We start from the raw sequence: 15761 nt of genomic DNA on the forward strand, positions 1-15761 counted from the left end.
AACAGTCTCTTCAATAAATGGTGCCTAGAGAACTGGATATCCATATGCAAAAGAATGAAACAAGACCCGTATCTCACACACTATACAAAAGTTAACTCAAAATGTATCAAAGATCTAAACATTAGGTCTAAGACCATAAAACAGTTAGAGGAAAATGTAGGGAGATATCTTATGAAACTTACAATTGGAGGTGGTTTTATGGACCTTAAACCTAAAGCAAGAGCACTGAAGAAGGAAATAAATAAATGGGAGCTCCTCAAAATTAAACACTTTTGTGCATCAAAGAACTTCATCAAGAAAGTAGAAAGACAGCCTACACAATGGGAGACAATATTTGGAAATGACATATCAGATAAAGGTCTAGTATCCAGAATTTATAAAGAGATTGTCCAACTTAACACAAAAAGACAGCCAACCCAATTACAAAATGGGAAAAAGACTTGAACAGACACCTCTCAGAAGAGGAAATACAAATGGCCAAAAGGCACATGAAGAGATGCTCAATGTCCCTGGCCATTAGAGAAATGCAAATCAAAACCACACTGAGATATCATCTCACACCCACCAGAATGGCCATTATCAACAAAACAGAAAATGACAAGTGCTGGAGAGGATGCGGAGAAAGAGGCACACTTATCCACTGTTGGTGGGAATGTCAAATGGTGCAACCACTGTGGAAGGCAGTTTGGCGGTTCCTCAAAAAACTGAATATAGAATTGCCATACGACCCAGCAATACCATTGCTAGGTATCTACTCAAAGGACTTAAGGGCAAAGACACAAACGGACATTTGCACACCAATGTTTATAGCAGCGTTATTTACAATTGCAAAGAGATGGAAACAGCCAAAATGTCCATCAACAGACGAGTGGCTAAACAAACTGTGGTATATACATACGATGGAATATTATGCAGCTTTAAGACAGAATAAACTTATGAAGCATGTAATAACATGGATGGACCTAGAGAACACTATGCTGAGTGAGTCTAGCCAAAAACTAAAAGACAAATACTGTATGGTCCCACTGATGTGAACTGACATTCGAGAATAAACTTGGAATATGTCATTGGTAACAGAGACCAGCAGGAATTAGAAACAGGGTAAGATAATGGGTAATTGGAGCTGAAGGGATACAGACTGTGCAACAGGACCAGATACAAAAACTCAAAAATGGGCACTACAATAATACCTAATTGTAAAGTAATCATGTTAAAACACTGATTGAAGCTGCATCTGAGCTATAGGGTTTTTTTTGTTTGTTTGTCTGTTTGTTTGTTTGTGTCTTTTTTTCTTTTTCCTTTTCTTTTTTTTTTACTATTATTATTATTTTTATTTTTTTCTCTATATTAACATTCTATATCTTTTTCTGTTGTTTTGCTAGTTCTTTTCCTAAATCGATGCAAATGTACTAAGAAATGATGATCATGCATCTATGTGATGATGTTAAGAATTACTCATTGCATATGTAGAATGGAATGATTTCTAAATGTTGTGTTAATTTCTTTTTTTTCTTTAATTAATAAGAAATAAAAACACTTCCAGTGATTAGGTTAAGTACCACTCATTGCAGAAGACACTCCCCCTGACTGATTACAAATGGAATCAGCTGTGGATGCAGCCGATGTGATCATGATTTAATTCTATGAAATGTCCTCACAGCAGCAGACAGGCCAGCACTTGCCCAATCAGACAAGTAGGTACCACCACCTGGCCAGGTTGACACATGTACCTGACCATGACACAGGCCCATGAACAAGTACTCCATTCCCCTTTAGAGAGTCATGTATGTGACTAGTTGATGAGAGAGACACCAATACCCTTGAACAAAGCCGTTAGCCAATTTCAGAGTCTCAAAGTCAAGCTCTCAAGACAGGTTTAAGTGACAAGAGTTCAAGTAAGCGCCTTACGTTGCTGCATTTTTGCATCTGAAGACATGGGAAAGAATCCTTCCCAAAGACTTCACCAGCTTATTATCTGAAGTTCACACTGAAATAAGAAGGCTAATCTTACAATTACAGGAAATTATAATAATGGTTACAACAATTGATTCCACATGTTCCATAGAAAGCTATTTTTGTGCATTTAAATCTTTGAACTCTGAAAACATCCCTCATGACATGACAGCAAAGGCAAATCAGCCCTGTTTTTCTACTTTAAAAAATCAGGTTTATTTTCTTTTTAAGGTGTAATTGCATACAATAAAAGGCACTCATTTTAAGCATCTATTTCAGTGTTTTTGACAGATTTAAACACTTGTGTTACTACTTGTGGTAGGTTGAGTAATGGCCCCCCAAAGATGTCCTCATCTTAATTCCCATGTGACTACCATGGTATGTCCTGAGTAGGAGTGGACCAGATGGCTGTCCTGAAGGGTAGAGCAGAGAGTCCAGAGGGTGGGCCTTAGAGACACAAAGGATTCTTCCCAGGCTTGGAAATCTAAGGGAGTTTGCCCAGCTGGGCTTTAGAATTGTTGGGTTGAATGGCCTTTTGGATGGAATATCTATAACTGTTATCCTATGCCTATTCCACCATGGTATTTTGGAAGCAAGCAAGTTGTTCTCTAGCTTCAGTTCAACAGAAGAGAATTTTACTCTCGGATGAATTAGACACAGAGTCCCACTCATACCTGATTTAGGTGCTTTAGGTGATGAGATTTGGGACGTTTACGCTGATGAGACTTGATATTGGAATTTAGTTAATCCTGTTATAGGTTCAGAATTTGGGGACCTTGGGATAGGTGAACATCTTTTGCATTTAGACTGTATTTGAATCTTTGGGGGACAGAGGGTGGACTGTTGTAGGTTGGACAAAGGCTTGCCAAAGACGCCCATATCCTGATCCCCAGAACCTATTAATATTTTATCTTAAATGGCAAAGAAGACTTTACAGACATGTTTAAGATAAAGATCTTGAGATTAAGAGTTTCTCCTGGATTCTCCTGATGGGCTCAATGTCATCACAGGAGATCTTAGAAGCAGGAGGCAGGAAGACCAGAGATCTAGAGAGAGAATTGACAATGGGAGCAGAGGATGGAGTGATGCCATTACTCAATGTGAGAAACATCTAGAAGCTGGAAAAGGCAAGAATAGTCTCTCCTAGGGACTCCAAAACGAGCACAGCCCTAACGACATCTTGATTTTAGGATTTCTGGACTCCAGAAGTTAACGATTATAAATTTCTGTTACTTTAAACCATGATGTTTGTGGTTATTTGTCACCACAACAGTAGGAAACTAATACACCACCTGTATCACCACTGGGTTATAAAGAATAATTCTAATAGCCCCAAGCATTCCACGTCCTTTGTCAATCAGCCACCCCCTCTATTCCTTCCTACGCACACACGCACCCACAGCAACCGCTATTACTCTACCTTCTATCACTATAGGTGAGATTGTCCTTTCTGGAATTCATAGCAATGGAATCACATAGTGTAAACATTTCTGCATCTGGCTTCTTTTTCTCATATAATGTTTTGGGAATGTATCCATTTCATTGCATGTATCAGTGGTCCGTTTCTTTTTTACTGTTGAATAGTATTACATCATATGAATATATCACAATTTCTTTCTCCATTGTCCTGTTGATGAGATATTTGGGTTGTTTGTAGTTTGAGACTTCTATACATAAAAACTTCTCTGAACATTCAGTCCCAGTTCTATGTATAGGCAGAAAAACTCTATTTTAAATTTAAGAAAATTGAATAACAGATGTGAATTGATTAGCAAGTTATCGCATTTAAGTTGGGATCACATGGAAAGAATATACAATTCACTGAAGCCTAAAAATATTAACATGACTCTTTATAGCATATAGATATTTCTGTGAATACTCACACAATTTAGGGCAAAATCAGATCAGTCTGGATTCTAGAATTAAGGAAAAAGAAATCTATCTTTTATGATTTCTAGGTGGATAGAGTAACACAGATTGTTAGCCTAATACAATGTTCACAGGGAAAGATCCTGTGGTATTCTTTTGGGCAATTATAGTCTACTGTAATTTACCTTTGGCTCTTAATTACTTAAACATTCTCCCTGGGATCTTCATTAGGCTGTTAATTGGCTTAGCAAACAGTTTCTTCAGAGTTTGACAGGAAACAGGAGCTAAACACATAGTTATAACCAATCCCTGGTTAATAAGAGCCAATTAATAAAATTGTAACTCTACGGACATGATCAGGATTCAGGATCAAACCAGCTCAGCCCTTGAGAAGGGGCAAGTTCTAAGTGACCAAGGAAGAGGGTGGCATTGGGGGAAATGAGGATTCCAGAGAGGAAACCCCTAATTACCATCACTTAAAGTCTGCCTCTGGCAACACTGTGTGGACCCCTCCTTTTAGTTCAGATGCTCCCTGACAAGAAAATTCTTTATATGAACTTCAGCATAAGGAAATGTTATAAATAATTTAAGGTAGAAATACTTCACAGTAATTCTGAACATGTAAAATCAGCCTGGGATTGATGATCAAGCATACCAGTCAGAAAAAAAAATGGGTCTATTAAATCCCCTCCTCCCCAATATAAAACAAATTAGAATGATGTCTGGTATGTTTTATCATCTGTATTGCACAATAGAAAGAAAATGAGAAGGTTCTGGAGCTTTTGCTAAACCGTTTTGGGAGTTCCGTCTGCTCAAGCGGGAAATCTCCTAGGCATTTCCCTTGGCAGTAGCTCTAGAGGGTCAAATATCTTTAATCTAAAGAAGCATTTGAAAAAAATAAGGCCTCACCTTTAAGGAAATTATTTTAGCAGGTAAATTCCTACCTGAGTGCCAATTGCGAGCTGGGACTTCCAAGAACCTATCATGCCACAGAGCCACGTCTTGCTGGAAGCCTGAAATCTGCCATGGTGAGAGTGTTCGCACCACAGAAATTTGCAAAGGCCCACACCAGATCCCCTTCCCAACCCCACCCCAAGGATACCACTGCCAGGGATGCTGAATGCCGGGGATGCTGAAATCCAGGATGCCAACTGGCTGGCTCGCTGCTCCATAGTTGGAGTTCAGCAGACAATAAGCTTTCAAAAATCCCTTGGGTGTAGGAGATTTATAAAATGGTTGAAGGAAAGAGAACCACAGAAAGTAAAACACTTAATTGCCTTATTACTGTTACATATGCACACCTTGTTCTCAATGTATTAGCTTAAGGCCATTAGCTGAGAACTCTTTCCTTTAATCAACCAGAGATATGGAAGCGGATTGCTTATTTTTAGTTTTATTTTTTTGTAGTTTAGAGATATCAGGATTGTGTCTGGTGGAAAAAAGCAGCAAACCTGAAAAACAATAGCCTTAACAAGTAAAGGTGTTTGTTTTTCTCAGGTAAGGAGAAGTTTGGAGGTAGGCAATCCAAGGCCAAGACAGCCACTGGAAGATGTCTGCACAGATCATGGTACCTCCGACTTCTGGCTTTGTCACCATTAGGCTATCATTCTAGGGGTCGGAAGGTGGCTGCTGCTCCTCCGGCTGAGGCAGACAGAAGAGAGGACACACCTGGTAGTCCTCCCCCAGGGACTTCTCCCTACGTCTCATCCAGCCAGATTTCCCTAAATAGACATCCTAGCTGCCAGAGAAGCCTGCAAAATTAAATATTATTTTCCCACCTCTAGAGAAGAGCGAGAAAAGGGAAAGGGGTATGGAATGAGAGTTCCAACACTGATTCAAATCCCATCACCTCTGGAATTCACATTCAGAATACATCATTTTATTTATTCAGCATTTACAACACATTCACTCTAAAAATCTTTCTCACCCAGGTTTGAACCCCAGAACACAGAAAATTATTTGAGTGACTATTTTTAAATTATTTCATAGATAGACTATCATACTTACCATTCTAGATACATAGGAAAGAAGGTCTTTTATTGCATTCAGGGGAGGACCCCTGCCCACAAAGAGCTCCCAGTCTCACTGGGGAAGAAAACCCATACATACATGGGACAGAGGGCAGATTCTGAGCGTTTCCTCGGTATAAACAATGTACTTGTTAGAAATTGGAGAAGGAAGAAGTTAGTTAAATAATTGACTGATACAGGAAGTTTTCCCAGAGATATGGGGATCCACGTGGTCTCAGAAGAAGAGGAGAACTTCAGTAGAAAACAGGAAAGTGCAAGGCAGGTGTGGAGCTGGTCAGAGAACCTGTGTGTTTAGAAGTGCAGGTGTATGGGGCAGGTGGAGTAAAATATGAGGTAGAGAAGGGTAGGAGCTAACCTGGGCCAGACTGAATGTCAGGCTTAAGGTGTTAGGTCAGGATAGCAGAAGAAGAGGACAGGAGGACAAGAGTCAGGAGACTGGATACAGGCAGACCAGTGAAGAGATTGCTCTAGCAGCACAGAGGAGAGAGAATGCAGGAGGGAAGAAAATGGTTCTGAAGCTGATGTTCTCCATCTGGGCTACATTTTAGAATCACCTGGGGAGCTTCTAAAACTCTGGATGACCAAGCTGCACCCCCCAAACCAACAAAAGCAGACTCTCTAGAGGTAGCAGCCTGCTGTCTGTGTTTTTACATTCCCCACACGATTGTACTTTGCACTAAAGTTGAGACTATTTATTTCAAAGACAGGATGAAGAGTAAGCCACTGGATTTGGTAACTAGTTGGGTGGAGGAGGGGAGGTAGGAGCTGCAAATGCATGGTGGGGGTCAACTCTGGGAATCTCAAGAAGGTGATGCCGTGAGATGGGGGGCCTGAGGAAGAAGAGGAGCAGCTGCTGGAGAAATGACAATTCTGCATTTTGGACAAATTAAGTAGGTATCCTAGTTGGAGATAGATGCTGGAAAATGGGTTGAGAAATTCACCTTCTGTTTTCCTTATCTCCTTCAAGAAGGGACCCCCTCATTCCCTCATCCCTGTGTGATCTGTGGCATATACGCTCTATATGGGGAGATGACCTCTTCTGAAATACTTTATTGGTGGCTCAGTTCTAAAGAGATGCCCACTATTTTGCATTAAAATGAAGAAATGGCATTTCACAACACAAACCCAGTCTTCCTTCTAGCAACGACACTAGGGCCAAAAATAGTTGGTGTGTTTCTTAGGTGGTATAGATGGGCTATTTCACTCTGTTTCTTAGTTCTACAAATTTATCAGTATCATTTTGGAAATACGTATATATTTAGGCTTTTTCAGTCCTTGAGGGTTGATGAATTAATTCATTGTCTGTTTTAAATCAGTACTCTAGCAAAAGGCTAGTTATTTGGAAATCCTTCAAAGGACTTCAGTTTTGATTATAAAACAGACTTTTTTAATAATCAAATTCCAATTACAGGCCTATATCAAAGCTGCAAGGGGTCTAGAGAAAAACTCATTCTCTCAATTTAAATAACTTTTCTCCTATCACTTCTACCAAATTCTTATTCCACCCCACTTCTGTTTGCTTTTCCCATAGCAGACTTCGGATGAGGAGAGCTTTTCCAAGGTCCTCCACTTTCTTTGTGCTTTGTTCCCTTTAGAATATTGGTTTTATTTTTCAAAAAAAATAACTTTTCATGTAAGCATATGCAGAAATTGTCACAAGTTATGAGTATACACATTGGTGACTTCTCACAAAGTGGTCGCCCCTTCCCAGAAGCCCCCTGTGATGGTTCTGATGTCAACATGACCAATGATGGTGCCTGGTTGTCTGATCATTGCTGCAAGAGTACTTCTGGCTAGTTGATAAAATCATCAGTCAGTTGATTGCATTTGTGGCTAATCACATCTGCAAGCGATCAATGAGGTAATCCAATCAGTTGAAGGCTATTTAAAGGGGAAGACAGACTCTTTCTCTGTTTGTTCAACCAGTGAACTTCTGTGGAATTCGTCCAGACCCTTCATTGATGCTGCCAGCTTCACAACCTGCTCTACGGATTTTGGATTCTTTCGTTTCCCAGTTGTGTTGAATATTCCTATGAATCTCATATTTACACATCTGTCCTGTTGGTTCTGTTTCTCTAGAGAACTTGACTAACACATCCCTTTAGATACCTCTCAGCTACTGCCCCTTCCTTCTCCTCAAAAGCTACCACTGTCAGGACTCCCAATACCATCGAGAGTTTTGCATGTTTGAGACTTTGTATGAATTAATTTTATTCTTTTATGATTGTTTTATTTTTCCCCTCGAAGCCATGTTTGTGAGATTCATCCATGATTACATGAAGTGCTGGTTCAGTAATCTTCTTTTTACCATGTAGTCTTCTTCCACATGAGCGCATCACATTTCATCCGTTATACCATGGGGGTGTTTTGAGTTGGGGGGTGTTATGAATAGAGCTGCCGTGAACTTGTTTATGTAGGGCTTTTGGTGAAATCGTCAATTATTGAATCTTAATTTTGTTTCTTGCTTTTGGCTGAAGAAGACAATGTTTCAACTGCAGACATGGTGCTGAGAGGAGGAACAAGAAGGAATGCCTTGCCGGGAGAGGGGTGAAAACAAGGGGAGGGGAGTGAAAACAACACCTGAAGTAGGAAAAAGAAAAAGAAACCCTGGGTTTCCCACATACATCTCCTCTTTATTCAATTTCAGGCTCCTCCCCCAAGTGCCCCCTTGCGGTGGGACGGAGGTGTGCAGCCACAGGGCCGTCCAGTTACTCACATCAACCCAAGGGGTTTGTTTCACCAAGTTCGTTTTCTCATCCGCGCTGTCAGCATCACACCAAATTTGGATCTTCTTAATACAGAATGGTATTGTCTTCTGTTCCCTCATCGTTCTCTTAAGAAAGCCACATCACTGATCTTCTTCTCCGTCCTGAGTAACGTGGCTCGTCTTGGATGCACATTTAGTATTTGAATCTGAGAATAATGTCCACTGCAAGCTGCAGAAGAAACAGGGGGATGAAAGAATCACACGTGTAGAAAATGTGAAAAAGTGCATTTACCTGCCCCACCTTAGTGAAGTGCTGATACGAATTTCCTCTCCCCTGACCATGACCACTTTTTTATGAGTCAGGGTAAAAGACATCCATTGCAGGTGACAGAAACCCGATTCCAGGTCATTTAAGGCAGAAAGGTAATTTGCTGGAAGGACACAGGGGTAGTTCACGGAACGGGTTGGCGGGCTAAGCGACAGGGACTGCTCCAGGGGCCTTGAGGACAGGAATCAGGGGCTGGACGCTTGCCACGCCCGTCTCTCTGGGTGTCTCCGCTGGGTGTCCTTCCCTCCCCCTACTAGCAGGCTTTCTCCAAGTGCCAAGGAGCACGGGGGCAGGCGGCCCAGATTCCCATCCTTCTCACTCCCTGACAAAAGCCTGAAGCTTTCCGGAGCCCTGGGAAGAAGTTCCGGAGAGGGGCTCAGGCTGGTTCCACCTAAGGGATGTGCCGTCCGGGAACCACCGGGCAGGGAGTCAGGTGCTCTGACTGGCCAGCCCTGGACCACGTGACCTCCCTGTGGCCGGAGATGCGCGTTGTTACCGGAGAAATGGGGAGGGGGTAAGTGTCCAGCAGCCAGATACAGCTGCAGTGCTGGTCAGTAAACACTCGGCCAGAACACTGGAGGAAATCATAATAATGTGCTGTCGCTATTTTTTCATATTTATGAGACAGCCCCCAAATTACGTGACCCAGAAAATGCATAACTGTGGCCCTGTCATGTGTCAGCTACAGTTCAAAGCTTCGTTCTGCAGAATGGCTCAAACAGGGGGAGGACCAGCGCCCGGTCCTCCGGGGGTGCTCTTCTCACAGGACGGAGCAGAGCAGCGTCTGACAGCTGGCAGGAGACCCCGTCCCACTGGAGAACACAGCATTGCCATCCTTCACATAGCAGCAATTGTCTGAAGATGGGGCATGCTGAAGTGGAAACAGCTGCCCAGCCAGATGGAAAGTGGTTCAAATTTTATTTTGACTGCTTTACTTTTTCTTTTCTTTTTCTTTTTAAATTGCTCTAGGTGACTATTTCTCTAAGACTAAGTACAGGGCTTATTTATTGTTTAGGTCTCTAGATGACAACCAAACTATTGATTATTGTATTAACATTGCAATAAATGAATAGAGCACATAACTCTCATATCCCAGCTGTAACTCATCTGAAACAGGACCATTCTACCTATTCATTGGGGAGGTATTTAAAATGATTCTTTTATTATACAAGAAATGTATAGCTTTATTGCACAAATAAGAGATTTAGATAAGCACAAAGGAAAAAAGAAAAACTGATAAGCTTCACCAAGATTCTGCTCAGCCAAAGAAGGTCCCAAGGATAAAGACATTCAGGTTTCTGGCAACAGTGGGAGAGAGCTGCACTCCACTATATGGTAGCCACTGACCACACATGGCTATTTAAATTTTAAATTAAGTGAAATTTAAACATTTTAATTCCTCAGGGGCACTAGCCACATTTCAAGTGCTCAGCAGTCACACAAGGCCAGTGGCTACCGTATTGGAAAGTTCAGATATAGACATTTCCAGCACTGCAGAAAGTTCTATTGGACAGCTCTGGGCTAAATTATTGAGCTCAACCCTCTCCTGAAAAAAATTTTAACTACTGAATAAAAATTTTTTTACACCTTCTTATAAGTGTTAAAAGGCTGAAGAAATAATGGTGAATGACCAAGCTCAGATCCAAGGGAAAGAGAGACTCTGGAGGAGTCAAACACTCAATCCCCTTTTACCCAGAAGGCTTATGCCTACTCAGACTGCAAGATTAAGCCATGTTTTCATAGATTCTCAGGATGGGGTGGAAGGACAGAAATCGAAGCTCAAAGTCCACCCAGTTTGTGTGTCCATTAAGAGACTCGCATATAAGCTATGACCTCAAAAAGCTATACCCTTGGGCTTTGGATAAACCTCCTCCTTTTTCCTCATATCCTACAGGCTGTGGAGAATGTTTCCTTTGGCGACTAGTGAAAAGAAAAGAAAGGGAAGAAAGAGAGGAAAATAAAAGGAATAGAGAAGAAAGGGGAAATGGGAAAGGGGAAATGGGAAAGGGAAAGAGAAGGAAAGGAAAGAGAAAGAAAGGGAAGGAAAAGAAAGGAGAAAATCTGTTCTAAAGTGAGCAGGTGCTTAGTGGATTTGAAGCCCAAATTCGCTGCACTGGAGTGGCCCAAAAACCTCAAGTTGTTACGTCAAAGTGCACCAGAGTATGTGCTCCCATGTACCTTGATAGAAATTAGCTCCAACCCTAGGGTGAAGAGGCACTTTCACCCTGGGCCTTGAGAATCCCTCTAATAGTTTTAAGAGCGATGAGAAACACATAATAAAAAAAAAAAGCAACCACACAAGAACATGAGGCACCATGATCAGAAATAACAGGGCTGTGCAAATTATCAGACACAAACTATAAAGCAGCCATGCGTCCTAAGTTTAAATAATAAAAGACAATAAAATTTAAAAATGGTCACACAGAGCTAGTAAAGTCTGTAAGAAGACCTAACTAAAATAGCTAAAATGAGTATAAAATGATCAAATCAAAAACTAAATGGACGAATTTGACATTTTCAAACTAGCAGAAGATATTGGGGAAAAAACTACCTGTATGCTATTTACAAGAGTTACCTCTAAAATATGAGGATACACTAAAGTTGAAAGTCAAAGGATGGAAAAATATACCATGTAAAAATAAACAAGATAAAGCTGATACAGTTATACTAAAATCAACAAAACAAACTATAAGCCAAAAAAGCACTACCTGAGTTAAAATGGGTCACTTGATACAAATTAGGATAACAATTTTAAATTTGTTTGTAGGTAATAACTTGGCTTCAAAATATTTGAAGTAAAAAATATCTATTTCTACAGTGAGAATAGACAATTACACATCTCAGTGGGAGAATTTTTGTATTCCTCAGTCAGTAACTGATACAATAAGCAGACAAAAAAATGATAGAAATGAGTATTGTAAATAACTGATATGGCCTAAAAGACATGTATGGAAAATCCTCATATGTTAGGAAATAGAGAAACGCATTTCTAAATTAGATTAAATATATTGAGCTGAAAGATTGTGAAAATAGCACATATCAAAAAGTGAATTACAGCTAAAGCTGTATAGCCTTAAATGCATTAGAAAAGAAGCCTGAAAATTAACGTGTTAAGGATTCATCTCAAGAAGTTAAAAAGGGATAGCAAATAAAACCCAAAGAAAGACTGGGTTGCAATACAGTATAATGGAGGAATATGCTATAGGTTCTAAGCCTCATTATTAATCAAGGAAATGCAAATATAAATACCACTATACTCTTATCATATTGGTAAGACCAAAGCACTTGGCAAAACTAAGTGCTCTGGGGGATTTGAAGCAGTGGAACCCCCCATCCACTGCTTGTGGCACTAAATTAGCTCAAGAATTCTGAAACATCATTTGGTATTTTCTATTGAAGTTGAATTCACCAATTTCACTCTAGGAATATTAACTATTAACTCTAGAGAAGTCAGTGTACATGGATACTGGGAGACACAACCAAGTGTTTTCATAGCACATTTTTTACAAGAGTCAATAGATCCAACCCACCCAAATGCCCATCAACAGTTGAGAGGCACAATCATGGTACAGCTGCATGATGAAATACTCTATGCGTTTTGGTTTGCTAAAGTTGCCAGAATGCAATATACTAGAAATGGAATGGCTTTTAAAAAGGGATTTTTTTTTTTGCATGCTGTACGGTGGGGTCACATTTCATTCTTTTTCCATGTGAGTATCCCATTATTGCAGCACTGTTTGTTGAATTTTTGTTTGTTTTTTGTTTGTTTGGGGAAGTTCATGGGCTGGGAATCAAACAAAAAAGGGAATTTATTAAGTTGCAAGTTTACAGTTCCAGGGCTATAAAAATGACTAAACTAAGACATCCAGAGAAAGATACTTTGGCTTAAGAAAGGCCAGTGGGTCTGGGAATATCTCTGTCAGCTGAGAAGGCACATAGGACATCTGCTTACTTTCTCTCCAGGCCTCTCATTTCAAAAGGCTCCCCAGTGGCATTTTCTTTCTTCATCTCGAAAGGTCTCTGGCAGAGTGGGCTCTGAAGCTTTTTCCGAAACGGACTCCAGTAAGTGACCCCGCCTTGAATGGGTAGAGACACGGCAGCTAACCAACAGGTCCCACCCACAATACTGAGTCAGTTAAAGAACACAGCTTTTCTGGCATACACAGCAGTTTCAAACCAGCCCACTACGACACTATAAATATGTAAATAATTTAACTTCAGCTGTAAAACAAAAACCAGCTAACAAACAAACTTTCCTGGGTTGTTTAGGAATGCACACACAGGCAGTAGAACTAGGAAGAAAGGCTAGAAATTGATTATCGAAAATATCAAAAGAGTTACTGCTCCAGGCAGGCCCACAAAAGGGGCTTTTAGGATCTCGGGTGACCTGGGAGTATGGTTTAATGAGTTTTAGAATTGTTCATTAAACTCTGCATATGTCTCATGTATGTTTCCCATTTTTAAATGTGAAAGCATAGATAAGGAACATGGAAAACTTGATTAGGTCTGAGTGACATTTAGCATGCTTTACTTTTTTGGGGGGTGCATGGTTCAGGAATCCAACCCAGGTCTCCCGCACTCAGGGTGAGCATCTACCACTGAACCACCCCATGCTTTACTTCTGTAGGCAGAAATAAATCCCAACAGATAGTATTTAATTTAAAAAGAATGGAGACACTACGTTGCTGAATAAATGATAAAATCCATGAAGATGGCAGTGTCTGAACAGGTGGATCACTCTCGATCACCGAGATAAGCAATGACCTCCTTCACTTGCTCTCTAAAGACGTCATTATTACCCAGAGAACAGTATGATCTCCAGCCCATGCTGCAGACTGGAATCACCTGGAGAGCTTTAAAAACTCCCAAAGCCCAGATGCCCAACCCAATTAAATTAGAATCTCGAGGGAAAAGACCCAGGCATCAGCCTTTTTCAAGTTCCCTGGGTGTTTGCAATATTCAGTCTGGGTTTGAGAGCCACTGTGCTGGGCTGAGTGGTCCTGGAATTTACGGTTTTTGAGCATCCTCTAAATTGTTTTCTGTGTGTATGTGTGTACTAGAAGCACTTTATTTGCCTTATTTTTTTTTCACAATTTATTGGGGGGAGAGCAGGAAAGATTAACACAGAATGTTTAATCTGTGAAAACAGAGAAATGTTTCCATACTTAAAGACAAGACTGAGAATGTGTGTGCGTGTGTGTATGTGTGTGTGTGTTTTGCCTCAGCTATATATATAAATGCAATTTTATTGAGATATCCTCACACATCATACAAACCACATGAAGTATGCAATCAGTGGCTCACAGTGTCATCACATAGTGTGCATTCATCCTATCATCAGTTTTCATTAGTACAGAAAAAAAAATAAAAATAAAACCCAAAACATCCATGCTCCTTATTCCCCGTATTAATGACCCATATTGTTGTGGTTCATTAGTTACTATTGATGAAAGAATATCACACTGGTAGCGATGGGCCATAGTTAGCAACATGCACATTTCCCCCTCTATTGTTAACCCCTCATAATAGCGCTGCAGCTTCTGAAAGAACTTTTTTCTGTCTATACATTTAATCACAGCCATGGTCCACCACAAGTCACTGAGTTATAGATTCCCCTGTTTTAACCTCCAGCTTTCCTTCTGGTGACATACATGACTCTAAACTTCCCCCTTCAGCCACATTCAGGCTGGGTACTTTTAATAATAAAATACATACCACGGAACATGTTTCACCATCTCCCCCTCATATTTTCACTGAACCCCAAGGATTACTGAAACCAGCCTTTAACCAGGTACTGCTTTCCTGGCTCGGCAGCACTTCTTGGGAGACGTGTGAAATTCAGGCCCGCGCTCTCTCCTTAGTTGCGATTTAGCAGAACTTGGCAAATCCCAGCCAGGCCCCGCAGAAGCACACCGGGTGCTGGGAATGGGTTTGGGTGTCGACGTTGGGGTGGTTAGTGATGAGCAGCAGGAACTGCAGTATGTGGGAAGACTGTAAAACGAATTCCCTTCAACCTCTGATGCCCAAAGTTTAGTCTCAACATACTTCTCCCCCTAAAACTTAGGAACCTTTATTAATTTTTCTTAAGTTCTGAAATAAGGTGATGGGTTTTCATTAATCATCCACTTACAGTCACTATGGTTGGGCTCGTACAATAGCGTATGTTCCAAGAAAAACCTTTGAGTGTGGCAGTTCTTGCAGTGACTAAATATGCTGTCCATGTGGTTCCAGGTTAAAAATAGTGCAATAGGTGGTAAATTGGGGGGTAGGTTTAAATTCTTATTTGCCATGTTTTCTGTCTTCTAATTTTGTTTTTGTTTTTTTTCTTTACATTTTATAAAGCGACATCTGCAAATGACAATAAATATATGGAAGGCTATTCAGTGCAAAGCCAGCCGCCCTCCGTCCCCAGCCTCCAGGTTTTCTTCCCCAGGGCGTCCGCTTTCACCGGTTCCTGGTCTGTGCTTCTAGAGACAGACTGGAAAGGAAATTATGTTCAACTCCATTTCTATATCTAACCAAATTTATCCAACAGCACCATGGGCCAAAATAAAGACACCTAAACACAAGCAAGCTTCAAAAAATTTACCTTTTTGGCACCCTGTTTTAGTTTCCTCATGCTAGAGCAGATCCATGTAATGGGTTGGTTTAAATGATAGGAATTTATGGGCTTATGACTTTGAAGCTAGGAAAAGTCCAAATCAAGGCCTCCTCTAATGCTTTTTTTCCTGAAGACTGGCTATTTTGCTTTCCTGAAGTTGCCATAATGCAATATACCAGAAATGGGTTGGCTTTTACCAATGGGATTTATTAACTTCAATTTCTTAGGCTGTGAAAATGTCCCAATTAAAGCATCAACAGGATGATATCTGGA

Source organism: Tamandua tetradactyla, chromosome 10 (assembly GCF_023851605.1).
Source record: "Tamandua tetradactyla isolate mTamTet1 chromosome 10, mTamTet1.pri, whole genome shotgun sequence".
In the NCBI taxonomy this organism is placed as follows: Eukaryota; Metazoa; Chordata; class Mammalia; order Pilosa; family Myrmecophagidae; genus Tamandua; species Tamandua tetradactyla.